Source organism: Balaenoptera musculus, chromosome 15, assembly GCF_009873245.2.
Source record: "Balaenoptera musculus isolate JJ_BM4_2016_0621 chromosome 15, mBalMus1.pri.v3, whole genome shotgun sequence".
NCBI lineage: Eukaryota > Metazoa > Chordata > Mammalia > Artiodactyla > Balaenopteridae > Balaenoptera > Balaenoptera musculus.
The window spans coordinates 47,150,891-47,173,858 of NC_045799.1; the positions used below are offsets into that span (position 1 = coordinate 47,150,891).

The 22,968-nt window shown below is 45.0% G+C and overlaps 1 protein-coding gene and 1 non-coding gene across 3 annotated transcripts in view; one reads left to right on the top strand and one right to left on the bottom strand.

Annotated features, from left to right (window-relative positions):
- Positions 1-22,968, bottom strand: part of SLC24A3 (solute carrier family 24 member 3) — a 472,654-nt gene that overhangs the window by 142,485 nt on the left and 307,201 nt on the right. The gene's annotated exons all lie outside the window — the stretch shown is intronic.
- On the top strand, positions 10,450-10,522 carry TRNAR-UCU. Its single transcript has one exon. It is a non-coding gene; the product is annotated as a tRNA-Arg (tRNA).

The following is a 22,968-nucleotide window of genomic DNA, read 5'->3' on the forward strand; positions in this document are numbered from 1 at the left end:
TGCATCCCCGCCAACTGTGTACAGGGTTCCAATTTCTCCACGTCTTCACCAACACTTGTTATTTTCTGTTTTTTTGGGGTTTTTTTTTTTTCATAGTAGCCATCCTACTGGGTGTGAGGTGGTGTGATCAAGACACAGTTTTGGGTTTGGTTAATAAGTTCATTTTTGAAAAAGTAAAAAAAATCCCCCTGAAGCCCTGCTGTCAGGACAGGAGACGAGTATGACCGAGCAAGAGTAATGCTTCCCGGGTCCCCCGGCAACCCTCCCCACAAGCACGTGCACACATTTCAAGAAGTCCATTCATTCTTTCCAAAGGAAGAGTCTCCTTTGCAGAATCAGGAATGAAAACTCCCTTTCATCTATGTGGGCTTCCTTCCTTTTCAGAGTATTGCCTAGCAGAAGTCTTCACTGGGCTTACACGGAACAGGCACAGATCAGGGCAGAGGGAAAGGAGGACAGTCAAGGCAGGGCTGAGGGCAGGGAGTTGGTGGCAGGTTTGGGCATCCTTGCCAGAGGCTGCTGCCCAGCACCACGGCCTCAGCTGCCCACAGGGGCCCGCAGGGTGTGGAGATGAGACACGTGGATGGGGCAGGGTCTGTGGCTCACTGGACAGTGGACGCCCATCTCAGGTGGGCAGGCTGTGCTCTGCCCTGACCAACGTTGCATGAGAATATGTGCTTAGTATGGCCAGAGCTTCTGATCTTCCAAGAGAGAAGCTGCACATCTGGACTCAGGTAACATCTCTTGATGTTGAGTAATGAGTACAGACGCTCTGCTGCCCCTACTCTCCCTTTGCGGATTCTGCTCCAGGCACACAGGTCTCCTGGCTGTTCCCTGAATGACCTCGGCTGGCTCTGCCTCCGGGCCCTTGCACTGGCTGTTCTCTCTGCCTGCCCCACTCTCTCCGCAGCCGTCCACATGGCTCCGTCCCTCGTTTCCTTCAGCCTTTGTTCAAACCTCACCCTTGTGGAGCCCACTGACCCTTCAGTGTGCCTCTCCTGCACGCCCCCTCCCCCTCGCCTGCTTCTGACCCTGCTCCACCTCCTCTTTTATTCCATTACCCAGATTATCTTCCAGCACACCAGACAATTCTTATTATGATGCTTATTTTATTGTATGTCTCCTTCCTTGGAATGTGAGCTCCACAAGGACAGGGGTCTTTGTCTGTCTTGCCCTCTGATGTATCCCTAGTGCCCAGAACAGGGCTAGCACATAGTATGTGCTCAATAAATACTTCCTGAATGAATGGTTGAATTCAACAATTGTAAAGCACTCAGCCAACCACACGAAACCTGTCAACTGTCAGCACTGTGACGTCAGGTCGGGTCCAACTGCCCAATTCTTTGATCAGGAAAATGGAACACCAACATGCCTGCTAAATATGTAAGCACAGCATTTTTTTAATAAATTTATTTTATTTTATTTTTTAATTTTTTTTTTTGGGCTGCGTTTGGTCTTTGTTGCTGCGCACGGGCTTTCTCTAGTTGCAGTGAGTGGGGGTACCCTTTGTTGCAGTGTGTGGGCTTTTCATTGCGATGGCTTCTCTTGTTGTGGAGCATGGTCTCTAGGCGCGTGGGCTTCAGTAGTTGTGGCACGTAGGCTCACTAGCTGTGGCTCTCGGGCTCTAGAGCACAAGATCAGTAGCTGTGGCGCACGGGCTTAGTTGCTCTGCGGCATGTGGGATCTTCCGGGACCAGGCATCGAACCTGTGTCCCCTACATTGGCAGGAGGATTCTTAACCACTGTGCCGCCAGGGAAGTCCCTAAGCACAGTATTTGGTATTAAAGCTAAACACAGAGCTCTTCACTGGATTCTCTGTGAGCTTAAAGGAAGGATACAGAACCTAGGTTTCAGAGAGTGAGCGAAAGGGTGTGGTAAGACTATCTGGAGGAGATGGTGCTTCTATCATGTCTGAGAAGATGAACATGAGTTAGACAAGCAAAGAAACCAGGACAGAATTGACTAGGCAAGGGAACAGGATGAATAAAACATGGTGTCATAAATTATCATGGTTTGTGCTGAAAACTACAGATTATTTACTATGGCTGGAGTGCAGATTGTGAGTGAGGAAGCAGAGAGAGATGAGGCTGCAGAAATAGGCAAAGGTCAGTTTGGAGAGGCTCCTGTACTCTAGGCTGAGATATTTGGATGCACAGGCGCAGACTATCTGTGATGATCAGGAATCACTGTTAACTCTACTGGAAAAACCTTATGATGATGGTGATGATGAAAGTGCTTTTGATGGTGTGATGGTGGTTGTTATGGTGATGATGTTGATGGTGATGACAGTGATGGTGATGGGATGACGATGGGGACAATGAAGAAGATGGTGATGGTGATGATGATGGTGGTGGTGATGGGGTGGATGATGATGATGGTGACAGTGAGGGTGATGGGGAGGATGGTGATGATGATGGTGGTGGTGAGGATGGTGATGATGACGATGGTGATGGTGAGGATGATGATATGGTGATGGTGATGATGGTGGTGGTGGTGATGGGGTGGATGATGATGATGATGATGATGGTGACGGTGATGGTGATGGGGAGGAGGGTGATGATGGTGGTGGTGGTGGTGGTGGTGGTGCTGGTGGTGAGGATGGCGATGACGTTGATGATGGTGATGGTGACGGGGTGGATGGTGATGATGATGATGACAGTGATGATGATGATGGTGGTGTGGTGGTGGTGGTGAGGATGGTGATGATGACGGTGATGGTGAGGATGGTGATGGTGATGATGATGATGATGGTGATGGGGAGGATGGCGATGATGATGGTGGTGATGGTGGTGGCGGTGGTGGTGGGGATGGTGATGATGATGATGACGGTGATGGTGATGGGGAGGATGATGATGATGATGGTGATGGTGATGTAATGATGATGAGGACCATGATAATGATGGTGGTGATGATGAGAAAGATAATGATGCTGATGATGATGACGGCTAACAGTTTTTGAATATTGACCATTGAGCACATGACCACTGAGCATACTGACCATATGACTAAGCACAGAACTGCTTTAAAACTTAATCCTCTCAACTAGCCCATGAGGTAGGTACTGTTGTTATCCCCACCTTTCAGACAGGAAATTGAGGCAGAGAGAATATATGCCCAAGGTCACAGCACCAATACAAAACAGAAATTGGACTTCAACCCCATTTGTATGACTCCAACCCAAGCTAGTCATGGTTTGAACCCAAATTGCTTTCAGCAGCAAGAGAAGAGATGTGGTCTGAATGCTCAGGATGCTCACTGGATTGAAGATTTCTCAAGACCTCTCATGCTTCCTTGAGTTATTTCTTCCCTTTCTGCCTCTCCTACTTCTCCATGCAACTCCCCCCCTCTTCCGTCGCCACTAAACCCTTGTGACATACTCTGGGAGTTCTGAAAACCCCATGTGACATGGGCTAACAGTAGGTTTGTTTGCCAGCACTGGCCTCTTCTTCTTCAGGCTCGTTGAGAAAATGATAATGGCCTCTACCTTGAGGATATATCGTAAAAAATAGAGAATTTAACTTTTCTGGAGGACTTTGAAATTCCAACATTTACTCAACTAACTGCAAGATGCTGGAACTCTTCACTTCAAGGTTGGTGAGAAACCTGTTTCTTGCCTTGAAGCTTTTATTAGTAACCCGAGCCGAGCCTTTCCGAGGCAAACCACAATACAGCAGGAATTTCCATGCCAGAGTCAGAGCTAAGCTTATTGTGCAATGCGGAGCCTTTGAAAGATACCAGGCTGGTTAAAGTTATCAAGATATTTGCATTCTTGCCTTTCTGTCAGTTTTTTGTTATTCTCTGTCCAAACACAGTCTTGGGAACTTGTGGGCACCACAGCTGCCAGATAACATCAAACAGTGGATGGCAGGCGAATCCTGGGCAGGGAACCAGGACTTCCAAAAACAGAGTTGGCCCGAGACACGGGTGCTTCAGGCGGGCTCATCATCTGGCGCCTCTTCAAACCCATGCTCTTTAAATATTTACTCAACATTTATTTAGTGGAGAGGGGAGGAGAAACACATCTTCCATTAATAAAAAAATGTGTATAGAAATCAAGCCTCTTACTAATGCATTTCCACTGGTTCAGGCATAGTCAATATTCTGCAAAATCTTCCCCCCATTTTTTCTGTAATTGCTATCCTCTTTCAAGTTTCTTTTGCAAAAGGATTACTCTTAAGTAGGCAACTTCTTGTTGGTAAATTCAAAGTTTTGATATCTAATATTTAGGTAGTAAAACACATTATGCATTGTTCAACTTTAAAATTTCAGCTGGTGACACTATTTATAATAGCCAAGACATGGAAACAACCTAAATGCCCATTGACAGATGAATGGATAAAGAAGATATGGTACATATATACAATGGAATACTACTCAGCCATAAAAGAGAATGAAATAATGCCATTTGCAGCAAACATGGTTGGACCTAGAGATGATCATACTAAGAGAAGGTAAGTCAGAAAGAGAAAGACAAATACCATATGATACCATGTATATGTGGAATCTAAAATATGATACAAATGAACTTATCTATGAAACAGAAACAGACTCACAGATGTAGAGAAAAGACTTGTGGTTGCCAAGGAAGAACTGTGGTGGGGCAGGGATGGATTGGGAGTTCGGGATTAGCAGATACAAAGTATTATATATAGGATGGATAAACAACAAGGTCCTACTGCATAGCACAGGGAACTATATTCAATATCCTGGGATAAACCATAATAGAAAAGAATATTAAAAAAAGAATATATCAATATATATGTATAACTGAATCACTTTGCCATACAGCAAGTTAACACAACATTGTAAATCAACTATACTTCACTAAAATTAAAAAAAAAAAAATTTCAGTTGGTGGGATGATGTGAGTGCTTACAAAGTACATGTGATAGAAATAGGCTGGCAGTAGCAAAAAGCAGGAAGATCTGTTTTATTTCTATTATAGGTGGTTGTCTGCTTCAGGTGGAGGGAATCAACTTATTTGTCTTCAATTGCGTTGTGCGGGAACCTGAGTTAAGCGGCACCACCTTTCTTGTTTTAGTGCTCTTGGTAGGTCAGTGACTTGAGAAGGTGCTCAGATGGCCACCCCACAATCTAGCTTTGGGCACCCAGTTGAAAGCCATGGTGATGTGCCAGGTTGGAACCACTTCCTTAACTTCGTGTCTTTACTGTGTCCTCATATCAGAACTGATCCAGGATCATGTGCTCCGGGAGTGGAAGGAGATTTCCCATTAGTGGTGGAGGGTGACCCTGGGTCGTCCCGCTTGTGATTGGTATAAAGCGCCAACTGGCTGGATGGCTGTGGGTAGCGGTCCAGTCTGGGGCCGTGTGTCTAAGTGGGGCTTAAACTCTGACCTTCGTTTTATTGCTTAAGATCTAGTGCAGTTAACGAAGCCGGACCAAAGCTTCATATTACAGTACTTCAGTTTCACACTTCAATGACAAGCCACTAAAATCACTCCCAGGTGATTACTATGGACTTTTATCTAGGAGGTTCAAAACCTCTCTTGCCAGACAATTAGCTTAGCTGGGCACAGAGGGTCCTTCCCCTGGGCTGATGTTCAGGGTATTCCAAGGAATCCTTTGTACCTGGACCACAGCACAAGTGACTGCTGGTCTTGGGTGTCTTTCTTGTGTTCTATTCATGTGGTGTGCCCTTAGAAAGCATCAGGGCTCAAAACAGAGATGCTCTCAGATGTTCTACTAAAAATCCTCCCCATTGCTGGAGGAACAATACCACTGATAATGAGAAGGGGACCGACTTTTGCTGCAGTTTGTAGATGCTGACACCAACGTTAGGAGCTGGGGCTTCAAGGCAGAGAGGTAAAATTTAATCATGTTTTCACTCACCTCCCCCAGGGCTCAGAAAAAGCAAGATGCAGAGTTGCAACTAAAAACCCAAGGCATGGGGGTAAAGCACGCTGAAGTACAAGAGAGAGAAATTCCCCTGAGGTTATAAAGGGACTGGAGAACAGTGGCAGCTTTGAGTTTTTGCATTCTCTCCTGGAACCTACAAAGCAGGAATGGAAGAAAGCTGCCGGCCGGTTGCTCCTACCCTCCCTCGGTGTAAAGAAGTTGGTGGAGGCTGTGATGAACCGTGGTTATGAGGCAGGAATCAGATAGCCTGGTCCATATCTCAGCTGTGTGACCCAAGGTGAGTATTTCAATTTCATTAAGGTTTCAGTTTTCCTTGTCTTTAATGGGAAAGATAACAGTACCTACCCTCATCTGGTTGTTTTGAAACTAGATAATGCATGCAAAATTCATAGCATCGTAGCTGGAATGTTGCAAGCCTTCAATAAATGCTGGATAATATTACTGTTGCCAGGGTCATGATTATTTCAATTAACTTGTAAGAAAAGTGGAACCAACTGAACTGAAAGGGACTCAGGAAATCATTCACACTTTGTTCTTTACACAGACACAAGGCAAGATGAGCAGGCATCTTCCTCTCTTCAACTGTATCTGGGGGCCACTTAAATGCAAGCAGGCACTCAGGGAGGGTTTCCTTTTCCTTCCTCCTCTCATAAGAGCTGCTGCCTATCCACGGAAACCCAACCCAAGTTTCATATTCCAACAAACACGTGATTTAGGATTCCCCAGCGGTCAACGGGGATGGCCAACGCAATGGTAAAATCCAACCCACCCCTGGATCCGATGTTAATTACAACTGAAAAGCAGATGGTGTCGAAATCTAGGCCCATCTGTTCCCCGTCTGTGGGAAGCTTCCCCGGCAGAGAAGACAGAGCCACAAACAACTTCCTCTTGCCCCAAGAAACACGGGACTGCTGCATTTAAGAAAATATCTTATTATTTGTCATGATAAGATTGTCTCTGATCTACAGAGAAAACCACAGAAACGTTAGGTCAGACAGCCAACAAGGCAAGGTCAGTGGGACAGCCTCAGGAATGCAGACGGCTTTCCCAAGCTCAAGATCTTACCACAAGTGAAGCATTTTGGACATAAGAAAATATTTGAATATGACTTGTGTTCTGGTTGGTAAAACATCCCCACACCCAGCCCATATATAATTCCAGTTATTAAGTGGCCTGGATGAGGGAATTATTTGATTGGATTCTATTCCTCATACTTCCATTCCCTGTCTTTTTAAGAACTGACAAAGAAGTAATTTTCCCTTGCCCTTTCTTTGAAGAAAACAAAATCTACTAATTGAAAGGAAGAAAAAATAAACGTCATGGCTCCTGTAGGGAATGCCAGTGTCCCTGGGTCTGGTCAGGTGGGGACTTTGAATCCACTGATAGGAGCTGATAGAGAAAGCATTACCTAATGGACGCGGAAAGCAGCTCTTCTCCGTTGTACTTTATCAGCCAGTTTGCACCAAACAAGGCGCCTTTGACTGTGGACCTAGAGGGACCCAGGGGGTTGTTTACTAGTGGTAATCCAGTGTGTAAAGAAGCGTGTGGTACGTGGAGCAGATGCTGTTGATGCCCCTTGGAAAACTTAAGACACCCTGGCAGCTTCCTACCCAGGATGGCTTCCTACCTCACCTGGGGCCAGTGGCTCCGTGCGTTTCTGCCTGAGGCCACCTGTTTTCCCTGTCTTGTCTCCCCCCTCCACTCCCTCGCTTCTGCTTCCAGGGCTTCATCTCAAATAAACTTCCTGCAGCCGGTGGTGTGCTGGAGCAGGCTCGTGTCAGCTCACAAGGGCCAGTTATTAAACTTTCAGCAGTGTTGTAAGTTCATTGATGTATTGGTAGCTTAAAATTGGTCATGGTGTAGGTATTTACACCATGGAAATGAGCAAATGCTACAAGTCACAGCTTTTTTCCCCCAGGAGAGCCAATTGTTAAATGTCTACCAGTACACCACAGTCTTCAGCCTAGTCCTTGCCTCCGGGTTTGTTTTGGGAGCATCCAGACTAAGACTGAGTAGCAGGTGCCCCACTGAACCAACCCATGAGCATTTATGGAGCAAAAGAATCAAATATGCCACGATTATTACAAGCACTCCTTCACTGGCCAGATTCATGATTCTTCATGCACTCAACTATTGGAAGAGGATTGGCTTCTAAATTAAGAGCTAAGGAAGTAGGCAGAGAAACTGAAAGAAAAAAAAAAAAAAACACCAGAAGCTATACTGCCACTTGGTACTCATTCAAGACGACAATATAGAAGAAAACTTTGGGACCCTGGGTTACACAAAAATTTATTAGATAGAACACTAAACTTTTAAGGAAAACCAGGAAAGAAAAATATCGATAAAATGGACATCAAAATAAAATTTAAAAAAAACAACAAAACTTTGCTCTTCAAAGACACTGTTAAGAAAATGAAAAGGAAGGCCACAGACTGGGAAAAAAGTTGCAAAATATATATTTATAAAGTACTTGTATTCAACATATATAAAGAACACTTAGAACTCAAAAATAAGGAGACAAACAACACAATTAAAAACATGTAAAATATTCGAGCAGACACTTAAAGAACATAAATGAATGAGAAATAAGCTCATTAAAAGATGCTCAACAGGACTTCCCTGGTGGCACAGTGGTTAAGAATCTGCCTGCCAATGCAGGGTACATGAGTTCGAGCCCTGGTCCAGGAAGATCCCACATGCCACAGAGCAACTAAGCCTGTGTGCCACGACTACTGAGCCTGTGCTCTAGAGTCCGCGAGCTACAACTACTGATCCCCCATGCCACAACTACTGAAGCCCATGCGCCTAAAGCTCGTGGTCCATGACAAGAGAGGCCACCGCAATAAGAAGCCTGTGCACTGCAACAAAGAGTAGCCCCTGCTCGCCGCAACTAGAGAAAGCCCACGTGCAGCAACAAAGACCCAATGCAGCCAAAAGATAAATAAAATAAATTTATAAAAAAATAACAACTCTTTAATTTCATAAAGTTAAAAAAAAAGATGCTCAACATTAATAGTCATTAGGGAAATGCAAGTAAATACCACAATGAGATACCTCTACACACTCACTAGAATGGTTGAAATTAAAAAGACCAACAGTATCGAGTGTTGGTGGGAAGGTGGAGCTACAGGAACTCTCATACATCGCTGGTGCGAATACAAAAAGGTACACGCATGTCGGTAAAAGGTTAAAAGATGAACATACACTTACATACCACACCCAGCTATTTACCCAAGAGAAATGAGACCATCTGTAGACACTAACTCTTGTACATGGATGTTCATAGCAGCTTTCTTCATAAGAACCCTAATCTGGAAACAACCCAGATGTGGTTGGATAAAAATGGTGGTACATCTGTACAATGGGATTCTACCTGGCAATAACATGGGATAAACTCCCTCTGTATACAACCCATACACACGACTACATGGATGGATCTCAAAAGCATTAAGTGATGAAGGTTACATCACCAGTAATAAAACATACCAACGTCACCCCCACTCCCCCACCACGGGACATGCTGAAAAGAGCACCAGGTCACAGGGGTATTTCATCAGAACAGGTATAACCTCAACCACATCATGAGAAAACAGGACACAAACTCAAACTGGCCTGGACTCTTCAAAATTAGGTCATGAAGAAAGACTAAGGATGTGTCATGGATTGAAAGCAACTAAAGAGACATACAACTAAATGCAATGTGGGGTCCTGGGTTGGACTAGAAAACGAAAAGCTGGTAAAATTTGAATAAGTTCTGTAGTTAGTTAATAGCACCATACCAGTGTTAGTTTCCTGGTTTGGATAACTGTATTCTGGTTATAGGAGATGTTACCATTAGGGAAAGCTAGGTGAAACGTATGTGGGAATTCTCTGTGCTATGTTTGCAGCTTTTTCTGTAAGTCTAAAGTTATTTTTAAATAAAAAGTTTTAAAAATGGTGATTTTTAGTATGCAAATTATACCTCAATAAAGGTGATCAAAAAAATAAGCAGTTCCACATTTCTCAAAATGTGACCCAGAGAGTCTGTTGTTTCTTTGAGGAAACTGAAATGAGGACATGGTAAGCAGGGGAAGCTCCCTCCTCATGTCTCCCCCGACCCATCTGCTACCTTATGTTATGCTTCAGTCAAGCCCGACCTGTTTTTCCCTGTTTTATATACACATCTAAATACATATGTACATGCATACATATATATACAGACACATTTATTCTGCTTATGTCTTCGTTCAAAAAGCGGGGATGTTACTGCTAAGAACTGTTAAACTTTTTCAACAATAGGATTATGTTTTGAAACATTCAATTTAGGTCTAACTTTTTTGGGGAAGAAACCCATCTTTAAGAAAAATGGAAGTGGGCAGGTGGTTTTGGGGATGGCTGTTGAGTTTGAGGTGGTGATGCCAGTACATGGACACAGTGATGATCTGGTAGATGTTTAGTAAGCGACACTCTGGGTGCAGGGGAAGTCCTGATACGCAGCATTTGCCGATTTCCATGGTATAGATACCACCCCCATGGCCAATGTTAGGCCACCTCCGTGATGGCAAAGTCGGGAAAAGATGTGCATGGGGGAATTCCCTGGCGGTCCAGTGGTTAGGACTCTGTGCTTCTACTGCAGGGGGCACAGGTTCGATCCCTGGTCAGGGAACTAAGATCCCACGTGGTCAAAAAAAAAAGAGACATGCATGGTTGGCTCTTGTGAGCCAGGTGGAGCCATTGCCAGCACACCATGGGACAGATGTGGCTGGTGAAGGGGGCAGGACTCAGTATATTGGTGACTGGGAAAGAGGATCTCACGAGTGTTTGGAGGTGGAAGAGCCCTCTTTATCTGGCTGATAAAAGCCATAGAAAAGTCACGTTGTCACCATCCCAGGAGAGCAAAGAAGATGTAGGGAGAAAAGAACCACAGTTTGCCCTCACGAGTGTGTGAGCTGCATAGTTAGGAATCACCCAGGGACCCGAGCCCCACGAGGACGCTGTGCCAAAGAAGAACGTGCTGCCTGCAGACCCCAAAGGGCCGGGGATCTGGACAAGCCCAGAGGCCTGAGCATCTCGTTGGCAGCACGTGGCAGAGGCCGAAAAACCAATCAGACGGTGGAGAAGGCCCTACATCTCAGGCCACTGGGAGTGAAGGGAAGACTTTTAAAAACTGGGTTTGGAGAATTGTGGGGAATATTCACATGTAGTGTTTTCTAATTAGACTCCTTTTCTATAATTTTGGGTTTTGAGGTCAGTAAGGATGTAGCACAGGCCTGTCTGTGCCTTAAGAGAGAAAATGCAACACAGAGGAAGAATGGCATGAACCTAACCACTTGGGAGTCTTGGGGAAAAGTGTCCCAACCAGGTGTCACAGACCTGTGGGGGAAGTGAGTTACATCTGAGTTGTCTGAGCTGCCAAGCCGAAACTGTCTTTCCTCCCTCCCTTCTTTCCTCCCTGCCTCCCTTTCTTCCTTCCTTTCAACACATTGCCTACTAAAGCAACATTTTTATACTCTGGCTAAAAACACTGCCTCCTTCTCAATGTGACAAGATTATTTAGGGTTTGCCAGAAGAAAGCCCACACTTATTAAGTGGCTTCACTCAATGGTGAAATTATTCAGCTGACTTGGAATTCTCTGCCCATTTGGGTGATGGGGCAGGGAAGAGGACAATTTAATAAGACAAACTGATTATTAACACCAAGACCAATTTCCCCACGAGAACATACTGCCGGTGAGAAAGGAGTTGTATTTTGGAATTTCCTTTATGCCTAAGGCGCACAGTGAAGAATGTGAGTAGTGGGCCATTTTCAATGCTTGTGGTATGTCTTTTTGTGCATCTTTCAGGTGGTCGGCATCTCCTCGGCTTGGCTGGATGAAACCATCGGTGTGGTGTATTGGCCACCCAGAGGAGAGGGGTCCCTGAAAGCTCAGGGCAATTCACAATGCCCTCCAGTCATTTCCAGAATGACGTTTGGGGCCTTCTTTTCCCCATAAGATAAGAGAACTGGTTTGAGGAGGTCCTTTGATGTGCTGATGATCTTCATTTTATAAATAAGAAACTGAGTTCCACTGAACAGCGCCTGGATGCTCCTGGGGGGATGGACCAAGTCGTGGGCGCCACTGCATGAGAAACCGAGGCTCACCGAGAGGACGTAGCTTGCCCAACGGCCCACAGCAGGAAGCTCACCCCAAGCCCAGCACGACCGCTACTCCCATGACACTCTCTCCCCACCCTTCCTCTTCCCCTCTCCCTAAACTTTGTTGCAAGTGCATCTAGAGTAGCGCTCGCAAAGAGAAATATAACGCGAGCTACACATACAATTTACAAAGAGAAGCAGGTCTCGTGAACTCTTTCCAGACCGGTGGTTTTCGGGACACCACCTGGAGTAATTTGGTGATTATCTGCTGTCCTAAGCTAGCCAGGCATCTATTTTCCTTTCCCCTCGTTGAGACTAATGAAAGAAGACATATTGACCATTCTTGAACTGTGAATCTGACAGGTTGGAATTGGATGATGGATTTCTCATCCATCAGTGTTCTTTGGCTTCAGTTTCCTTTAGTTAGGAAGTGTCCAATCACCACCAGGGGCCTCCGAAAGAATTCACCTTTGCTGCCGCCGAGCCCCACCAGGATCGCGGGACATTCTCTGAGAGGTGATGTCTATTTATTAGCAGCAAGTACATGGCTTCCCCTCCTCCTTGTGAGTCTTTGAGCTGAACAATAAGCACAGGTTTTGCTGTCTTTTTCGGGGATGCTAACAGCTGTTTGGGGTGTTTATTAATGCCGGAGTCTGCCAAGGCTGTGTCTAACTCAAAGAAGTTTTCCAAAATTGCACAGAACTAGAAAACCACACTGCTTTACCTAACAGAAGCAAAAGTAACTGCTTAATCCAAGTACATGAGAGAGCAGCCTTTAGCAATACTGGACAGGGCCCTTCTGAGCTCTCCTGCTCACTCTCAGGACCCTTTCTGTGTTGCCATCCCCTGCTCCTTCCAAACCAGGTAGACTGGCTTTGTCATCGTGGGCTGGCGGAAGTCCTTCCTCGCCTCCGTTTGGTTTCTCCAACGGACTTTCCTCTCTTCACTTGCCCAGTCCGCTGCAAAACCAGGACATGGAGAAAGTCGAGACACGTTCAGAGTTTGTTAACCTTTATCTCAGCTCCGCCTCGCTGCCTCTGGATGCTCTGATGTGTTACTCTGGGAGGACAGGAACTGCTATTTGAGGACCCCGTGCTTTATGCACGGTGTCCTGTGAGAGGCTCTGCACGGTTTCCTACTCAGGTGTAACAGCAACGCCATGAAACTGACATCATCAGCAGGCACCGTGTTACAGGTGCAGAAACTGAGGCTCACCGAGAGGAGGTAGCTTGCCCAACGGCCCACAGCAGGAAGTTCACCCCAAGCCCAACACGACTGCTACTCCCATGACACTCTCTCCCCACCCTTCCTCTTCCCCTTGCCCTAAACTTTGCTGCAAGTGCATCTAGAGTAGGGCTAGCAAAGAGAAGTATAACGTGAGCTACACATACAATTCACAAATTTCTACTTTTGAAGTAATATTTTTAGTTCAAAAAAAGTAAAATATGATATGTGGAATCTAAAAAAAATGGTACAAATGAACTTATTTACAAAACAGAAGTAGAGTCACAGATGTAGAAAGCAAACTTATGGTTACCAAGTGGGAAAGGAGGGATGGGATAAATGAGGAGGCTGGGATTGACATAAATACACTACTATATATAAAATAGATAACTAACAAGGACTACTGTATAGCACAGGAAACTTTACTCAATACTCTGTAATGACCTTTATGGGAAAAGAATCTAAAAAAGAGTGGATATATGTATAACTGATTCACTTTGCTGTACAGCAGAAACTAACACAACATTGTAAGTCATCTATACTCCAATAAAAAAAAAACAAGTAAAAATAAGCAAGTGCAATTAATTTAGTGTTTTTAAAAACTGAATATATCCACATGATAATCACATAATTACATCACATGCAATTGATATCAACATATTAATGTGCTATCTTACATTCTCCTTTTCCACACTAGGGGTTTGTGATCTGGTGTGTTCCACACTTACCACACACCTCAGTTGGGACGCGCCACCCTTCAAGGGCTCCAGAGACACCTGTGGCTGGTGGCAGCCACGCTGGGTATGCACAAAGAATGCCCCGTTTTCCAGCTTTGGGTTATTTCTTCTCAAATCGCATTGTTGCCGTTGGACCCATTCCTCTGCCTTTGTGATCAACGCCTCGGATTCACTGTCTGCCTTTTCTGAATCATCTTCCTTGCTTTCCCACACTGCCGGCTGTTCTCAGGTGGTCCGCCCACCTGCATAAGTTCCCTACGACATCACCCAAAGGGGCACCGGCTTGCCTGGCTCTCTGAATGCGCCCTCTCTTTTATACCCCAACATTTTATACTTCCATGGTGTACGTTCCTGGAAACATCCCAAGGCAGACCTGCCCATTCAACACACACCCTCTCTCTGCTGCACCCCCCTGGTCCTGGGTGTCATCTTCACTTGCATAAGATCATTTAAGAGGCTTGGGGTGGCCATCCCACAGTCAGCCCATGTATGGCATCACTGCACGTACATGGTTTCATCCGCGGTCCTTTTACACACCTCGTCAGGCATTCTGTTATGAAATATTTACCGAGTGCCCACAATGTCAGAGACACATCCTGAGGGGCTGAGGAAGAGGTAAGGATTATTCCCATCTGGACTCCAGCCTGTTGAAGTTTACACAGCTGTGTTTCAGAGAGGCCGTTCTAGCCTTTGATGAGTGAGCACTCACAGCTTCTGAGCTGAGGGTATCCCTCTCACTGTGAAAGTCACCTCAGTTTCCTGCGATGCAGTCACCTTATAGTATCTGTAATCTGCCTACCCTCTCCCCACAGCTTTTAAGCATTCTGTCAATACCCACTACCACTGCCATCCATCACACACAGGTGTACACACACAGGTACGCACAATTACGCACACACAGGTGGACAGGCTGCCCGTCTGCTGTAAGTTGCATATGATGTGGCAGAACAACTCTCTAGACATTAAAAGAAAAGGAAGGGAGAGAGGGAGAGGCAAGCCGGTCTGGGGTCTCTGCAAGCTCTGAGAACTGTACCCTTTGGTTCTTGCCCACCACATGGACATGACAAAGTCCTACTGAGTATGCATTTATGGACTCTGGTAAGTATGTCCCCCTTCTTTCCTCTGATGATGCAAGATGACACAGGTGTAGGCTGTCACCCAGTCTTGTCCCTTCTTGTTCATAGAAACTGACACCCAAGGTAGTCGGGAGGGAACCTCCCCAACAGTGAGAGTTATGAGCCCAGGAGAGTGGAGGTGGCCGAGCAAATCCAAACAGGGAATTTCAAGAGGGGGCAGAAGGAAGAAAACCAGATCTTTTGAAATGCTTAACCTCCAGGTCAGAAGTGAATGGAATCAGCTGAAATCAGATGCTGTTTCGTAATGAAATTATATTAGGCCCCTTTGCTGGAGCCCAGAGATCCAGCTGGTCAACAGTGAAGGAATGAATCCTACTGGGGCACAAAATAATGGAAAGAAACGCCATAACTGGGGGAAAGTAGGGAGACCTGTTCTATTTTCCTAAACTTCTAAGGAGATGGCCACGGGAGGAGCAGCTATGCTCTAAAGACCTCAACAATTTGGTGTTGGAATAATGTCCACATCAGCAGGATGTATTGGGTGGTCTTTCCCTCAGCTGGGAGGCAGCTGTGGAGACAGCAACATGACAGGGCTGAGTTTTACTTTGCAGACACCAAAGCTGGCTGCGGAGATCTGGGGATGTGGGAGGAGAGCTGCTCCTATCTGCTTTTTCCTCTGCTAAAGGGAGAGGCTTAGCGGAATTTTTCTATTCCTGGCTGAAGCCTGAGCCCCAATATTGTATCCTATGGGGAGAGGATTATTTCCAGAATGTACTAACAATGAGACATTCAAAGAAAGAAAGAAGTTTTTCTCAAGATAAATCTCTAAGGCAATGGAAATCTTTTAGGTGAGAGGTAACTAAATTGAAAATTGTTTCCAAGCCAATAAAAGAGCCAGCAGCAAGGAAGTGAGTAGCTTCTTACACAGTCAGCAAAATCATCTTTCTAGTTTTTGTTTTATTTTTTATGTTTTGGCTTTTGAGATTTTGATATATTTTGAGCCCCAAGAGCGGATCAGGCAGCTGAGGTCAGGCTGTTTGGTCCTCTAGGGAGTGAAGGGAAGGAGGAAAGAAGGTAATAAAGTAGTCTCTTGAAAGCGATCCTAGGATTCGTTAGGAGGAAAGTTGAGAGTGTGCCCCACAGGGTGGGTGATCAGCAGGAGAATGGCCTTCCGTTGGGGTCCTTTAGTCCCCAGGAGCCAGAGGAACAGAGTGTTCCCAAGCTAAAGGTTGCCTGTCCCACCAACACAGGGTGGTGTGTCTCTAGAGGTCTCTGGAGGAGACCAGGAGGACGCAGAGTACGAAGAAAAACAAGAGACTCATGGTGCGTTATAGCAACTGCACCAAGGAATTTGTTCTCCTACGCCCATCCCGAGGGCAGTGGAAGGTCATATGGATGTGTGATGGGGAAGAGGGAGTGATCGTTAATTAAAAAAAAATACCATTTCTGTCTTAATTTTTGGAGATTTCATTATACGATAGATGTGGATGATCTTCTCAACATCCTGACTCTCCGTTTCTTGAATTCTTCCCGTCCAAGGGTCTTATCTTCCACCCTACCTCAGATACTCACCTGTGGAATCACACCATGGTAGACTTTGTCATTATTAATACCTCAAATCCATCCCTTCCACCCTGATCACTTCCTCTGCCTTCCCAGTGTATTCCTCTAACATCACGACTCCAACAGTCCTTTCCCTAAATAGAGCCTCCATCTTGAAACCACGAGGACCAAAGAGAAGCTTTGCCAGCCAGAAAGATGGCACATCAATGACACTGCAAAGGCACGGTGCTAGCCCTTGAACTGACTCCTGGGAAATCCCTCCCTGGAGATAAATAGGCACCTATGAGTTTAAGCCACTCTTCATTGAGTTTTCTATCCCCTGTAACTGAACACAACTCCAGTGGTGCACAGCCCACCGGAGCCGTGGCTCCACTTCTCCTGTCCCCTCCCCACTCTCATTTGCTCTCAGACCTCACTGACAACTTGGTTCAAATGTACCTACCACGCTCACCTTTACCCTCATTTGCTCTGAATTACTGCCTCTTTTTAAGTTTTTCAGTCCAGTTCCTTAACTGCTCATGACTTTCAAGGCACTTCCTCTCTCAGCCAGACTTAGCGATTACCATTCTACACAGGTACAATGTACGGTCTAGCAGACACAGAGAGAAGGCTCGGAGTGACATCTCCTTGTGCAAAGACCTAATTTCATTTTGACATCATGCCGCTAGGCTTCAAGTTCAAAATAAAAGGTAGAAATGAATTTCCACTTTTCTTGTCCACACGGACATGTGCACATGGGCACACACACACACAACACACCAAACCTCAAGCTTCTCTAATTGTGATTCTGTGGCTACACATAAGTCAAGAAGGTAGAATTCTTCTTTAATTTCCAGTTGTTTATTTGCCTCATTGCGTGAACTAAGGTAAGTCTTTGAAAACGACTGCCAGCCCCATCTTCTCACTGGGTCTCCCTTTTCCTCACTCCTTTGTGAGAAGTGTTGAATCTTACAGGACACAACAGAAATTAGGTCAGTGATACCACGGGCATTGTTTGGGGGTTCTCAAATGGCACATTCTTAGAAAAAATGTTTTTCCTCTAAAATTTATTTTATCTGTTGCCTTTTGAAGAACCAAAAGGAAGTATGTAAAGTAAAAAAGCGGAGTGGGAAAAAAAAGGAAATTGCTGTAATTCTTGAGTTGTATCTAGAATAGCATGGGGAAAGTAACTTTCAGAAATTTGAGTAGACCAAATTTAGTAAATGCTGTCTTGGCAATTCAGAACCTTTATATTTATTTCATCCAAACAAAATTTTTCCTAATATGAAGGACTGACAATGATTAGGTATGAGTCAAACACAAGATTTTTTAAAGAAAATATCGAGAACTTTTATTTTCTAATTAATGTTGTAATTAAAAGTAGTCACCTTGGGAGGTGATACCGTTTTTCTCAAGTTTTCTATCTTTCAAAATGTATTTGGAATTCAGATTTTGAGTATCATATCCTTCAGAAAAAGTCCAGTCATTCAACTCTTCATCATTTGGGAGTGGATATGATTTTTCAAACTATCAAAGGCTTTTGAGATGAAATCTAGTAAATACAATGAAATTAAGTTAGGAGTAATATGTATGTTGATGTCTTTAAAAATGGTGTCTGTCTTTTGGTCAAAAGTGAGATGTTGGTTCTTTCATGTCAACTTTAAACCTTGGAGGACAATATCCTTCATTTGGATGGATTCATTCCATACTGTTTCCCCAAAGAGCAATTGTAGCAGAGGAATGTCTAGCTATCCACCAAAAATGGGTGCTCTCCTAACCAGGCTGTATAGATGCCACTGGGAAGTGGTACCCAGCTAAACACAGCACATCCCAGCATCCCTTGCAGTGAGGTGCCATCATGTGACTGAGTTCCAGCCGATCAAATTTAAGCAGGCAGAAGTGATGGGCCGCCACTCTCAGGCCTGGTCCATAAAGACCTTTCATATCAAGCTCCTCCACGTCCGACCCCTTCTGCTGGCTGCTGTCATGGTCAGGAAGATCTTGGAAGCCACACGTAGAAGATGGCAGAGGCCCCATGGGTCCATGCCCTTGGCTGACCTGGAAATGGGCTAACCCCACTCCTCGAAATGTTGTGTGAGGAGGAGGTGTCTTTTGTTCGGTTTGTGCCACGATGCATTTAGGGGTCTGTGGTAGGCAGAATTCTGACAGCCCTGGTGATACACATACACTTTCTCACAGTTATTCAAACACTAATATAGTTGCTGCTAAAGACAGAATTTGCCAGTATAATTAAGATCTCTAAGCAGGTGACTTTCAGACAGGGAGATAATTCTTGGTGGGGCTAACCTACACAGGTGAGCTCTTCCTGGTGAAAGAGATTCAAAGAGTGACAGGTACCTGCCTTAAGGATATTCCCCGCTGATGGCTGACGCTTGATTTTAGCCTTGTGAGACACTGAGGAGAGAACCCAGTCACAGTGTGTCTGGACAGCTGACCAACAAACGGTGAGAAAATAAATAGGTGCTGTTTTAAGCTTCTAAGTTTGTGGCCACTTATTACACAGCAATGGGAAACTAACACAGGATCTATTTGTCACTGTAATTAACCTCCCCGAACTGGCACATTGGCCTATTTACTTTAGAGGTGGACTCCATGTAACATCTCATTGTCAAATTTTTAGAAAATTAGTGATAAAGAAAGCTTCTAATTAATGACACAGATTTTCCAAGGCCGTTATTTATAGTGTCAGTGTATGTGAAAACAAATATCTTACATTGCAGGCCAAGCCTTCTAATTTGTGACAAGCGTGTTCCTTGAAAGCAGAGGGGCCATTCTAACTATGCAGCACCAGGGAAGAACAAACCAGCATGTCAGAATAGATATGGCCCGATCAGCGCTGCTGAGAAGGGCCGAATGTCAGCCTGGCTTGTAAGCCAACACCTTTCATGCTAGAGCCACATTCTTCCACGTACGGGGCTTGAACTAATCTGCAGGATGACCGAGAAAGCCATGCAAAATCAGAGGAGAAAAGAATGCAGTAATCTCCAAGATTTACAAGCAGCTCATGCAGCTCAATAACAAAAAAACAAACAACCCAATCCAAAAATGGGCAGAAGACCTAAATAGACATTTCTCCAAAGAAGATATACAGATTGCCAACAAACACATGAAAGAATGCTCAACATCATTAATCACTAGAGAAATGCAAATCAAAACTACAATGAGATATCATCTCACACCGGTCAGAATGGCCATCATCAAAAAATTTAGAAACAATAAATGCTGGAGAGGGCGTGGAGAAAAGAGAACCATCTTGCACTGTTGGTGGGAATGTAAATTGATACAGCCACTATGGAGAACAGTATGGAGATTCCTTAAAAAACTAAAAATAGAACTACCATACGACCCAGCAATCCCAGTACTGGGCATATACCCTGAGAAAACCGTAATTCAAAAAGAGTCATGTACCAAAATGTTCATTGCAGCTCTATTTACAATAGCCAGGACATGGAAGCAACCTAAGTGTCCATCATCGGATGAATGGATAAAGAAGATATGGCACATATATACAATGGAATATTACTTAGCCATAAAAAGAAACCATATTGAGATATCTGTAGTGAGGTGGATGGACCTAGAGTCTGTCATACAGAGTGAAGTAAGTCAGAAAGAGAAAAACAAATACCGTATGCTAACACATATTTATGGAATCTAAGAAAAAAAAAAAAAGGTCATGAAGAACCTAGGGGTAAGATGGGAATAAAGACACAGACCTACTAGAGAATGGACTTGAGGATATGGGGAGGGGGAAGGGTAAGCTGTGACCAAGTGAGAGAGTGTCATGGACATATATACACTACCAAACGTAAAATAGATAGCTAGTGGGAAGCAGTCGCATAGCACAGGGAGATCAGCTCGGTGCTTTGTGACCACCTAGAGGGGTGGGATAGGGAGGGTGGGAGGGAGGGAGACGCACGAGGGAAGAGAGATGGGAACATATGTATATGTATAACTGATTCACTTTGTTATAAAGCAGAAACTAACACACCATTGTAAAGCAATTATACTCCAATAAAGATGTTAAAAAAAAAAACACAACCATACTTCAAAAATGGAAAAAAAAAAAAGAATGCAGTCAGAAGAATTCTAGTATGACTAAAAGTGGCTGGGCATTTTTGATGATCTGGGAGGGAAGGGGGAATCCTTGACTGTACTGCAGCTCCCAATACTTGGTTATTTTGCTAAACTCTGCAGCGATCGCTACAAAGATGTCCTGATTTCTGGGCTGTGCCCAAAGCAGATTTGTCCAATTAGAGAGAGGGTGGAGCTACCACGAGGGCTGAGGTTTATTAAAAATCATGAATCTCCTCTTGCCCTGGCTCTGGGGCACCATCAAAGGAACTGCAGTTTCAGCACCTGCATCTGAGCTCAGCTCAGGGTGAAGGGAGGGTGTGAGAGGGAGTTGATTTGGGCCTGGTCATTCACCCAGCCGTGCCGAACAAGCACATCTCTGCACTGGAAGGGGGGCGGGGAGGGAACATGACAGCAGCCATGTCGATGTAGTCACCTGTGAGATTCTGGTTCATTTCATTTCACTCATTTTCGAACAGCTTTACTGAGGTGTAATTTACATACCATAAAACTCACCCATGTAACTGTACAGTTTGATGATTTTTGTCAAATTTTATACAACTGTGCAACCATCACCACAGTCCAGTTTTAGAACACTTCCACCCCCCCACCAAAGTTCCTCCAAGTCCATTTGTAGCCACTCCTTACTTCTACCCCCATATGCGGGCAACCAATGCTCTGCTTTCTATATCTTTAGTTTGACTTTTCTACAAACTTCACATAACAGATCACACAGCATCTAGTCCTTTGTACCAGGTTTCTTTGGCTCAGCTTAATGCCTGGGGGGCATCCATGATGTGTCAGGCCTGAAGTCAGGCTGTGGGATAGAGTGACGAGTGAAACTGACACAGTCCCTACCTTCATGGAGAATTGAGACCAGCAGGGAGACAGATGTTAATCAAACCATCCCATAAATAGATGTATAATTACACATTCTGATAACTGCTATCAGAGGAAAGGTCCAGAGTGCTCTTAGCTCACACAGACAGGAGATGTGATCCGATCTGGGTCACAGGAGGCTACAGAGAGGAGGTGATGCCTTAGCTGAGATCTTCGGGATACACAGTAATTAACCTTACAAAGAGGGAGGATAGACAACTGAAGGAATGGAAGGAGGTCACAGTTGTGGGAGCACACGGCGGGGATGCAAAGGCTGGGTGATTAAGGAAGGACCTGGGGGGATGCTAGCCTCAGCCTGATCTGGAGGAGGACTCTGGAGTGTGAATGGCCCCAGAGAGCTGTCCCATCCAGAGGCAAGAGCCCATGGGTTAATGGGCAATAGAAATGGAAAGTAAATAGAGCTGGGTACCACTTGCTTCTCACCCTGTAATGTGCATACGAGTTTCCAGAAGATCTTGCTAAAATGTAGATTCCGATTCAGTAGATCTGGGCGGGGTGGGGGGGCAGAGATTCTGCATCCTATCCACCACCCAGGTGACACCCATACTGGTGGTCCATGGACCGCACTTTGAGTAGCCAGGACCGAGAAGGCCAGGTAGTGGATTCATCAAGGCAGATGGTACCAGGTTTCCAGGCTCTGCAACTACATGAAGGGCAGCTCCAATGTCAGAGCAAGGAGAGTCCATAAAGGGGCCAGGTTTGGAAGGCAAGGCCTGGATTTACTCCTCTGCGCAGACAGCTTGAGAGTGAGTGCTTGTGACTACGCCACAGAGAAGAGACTCTCCGACTGGAAGAGACCTTCAAAATGATTCATCTGCCATTCCTGAAAATGAAGGGAGACCATGCTTCCCAGTTCTTGGTGTTTCCTGCCTTGTGGGGGGCAGGGGCGGGAATGGGCTGGAGGATAAAGAGTGATGGGGTAGGGGAGCAGGGCTTTGGTTCTTCCAGCAACTTCTGGAAAGCAGCTCTGTTTTATATATTGATGAGATTTGGTTTACAATCTATTTCTAAAAAAACCAAAAAACCAAAATAGGGGGAGGAATGAAAGGATTTGGTTATCATGTGGCATCAAGAGACTGTGGCCTGATTTTTGGCCTTCACAGAAAAGTCGTCTTAGCTCTGATCATCTTGGCCCCAGGTTCCTCCACAGGCTCAGGGGTGTGGGGAGGGTGTGGCTGATTCCGCACCAGCCACAAAATGCTCCTCACCAGCTACATCCTGGGGAAGGCCCAGGGCAGAAAGGCTCAGGCCAGCTAACTGCTTGGAGGATTTTAAGGAATGGTGTTTACTTCCAAGGAAATGGAAGCATCCTACAAATCAATCAGTTTGTATCAGTAAAAGGGAAAATGGAACTTAAACAGTTCTCTGTCTCTTCCAGGAACCTGAAAAAGTACATGCCTCCAAA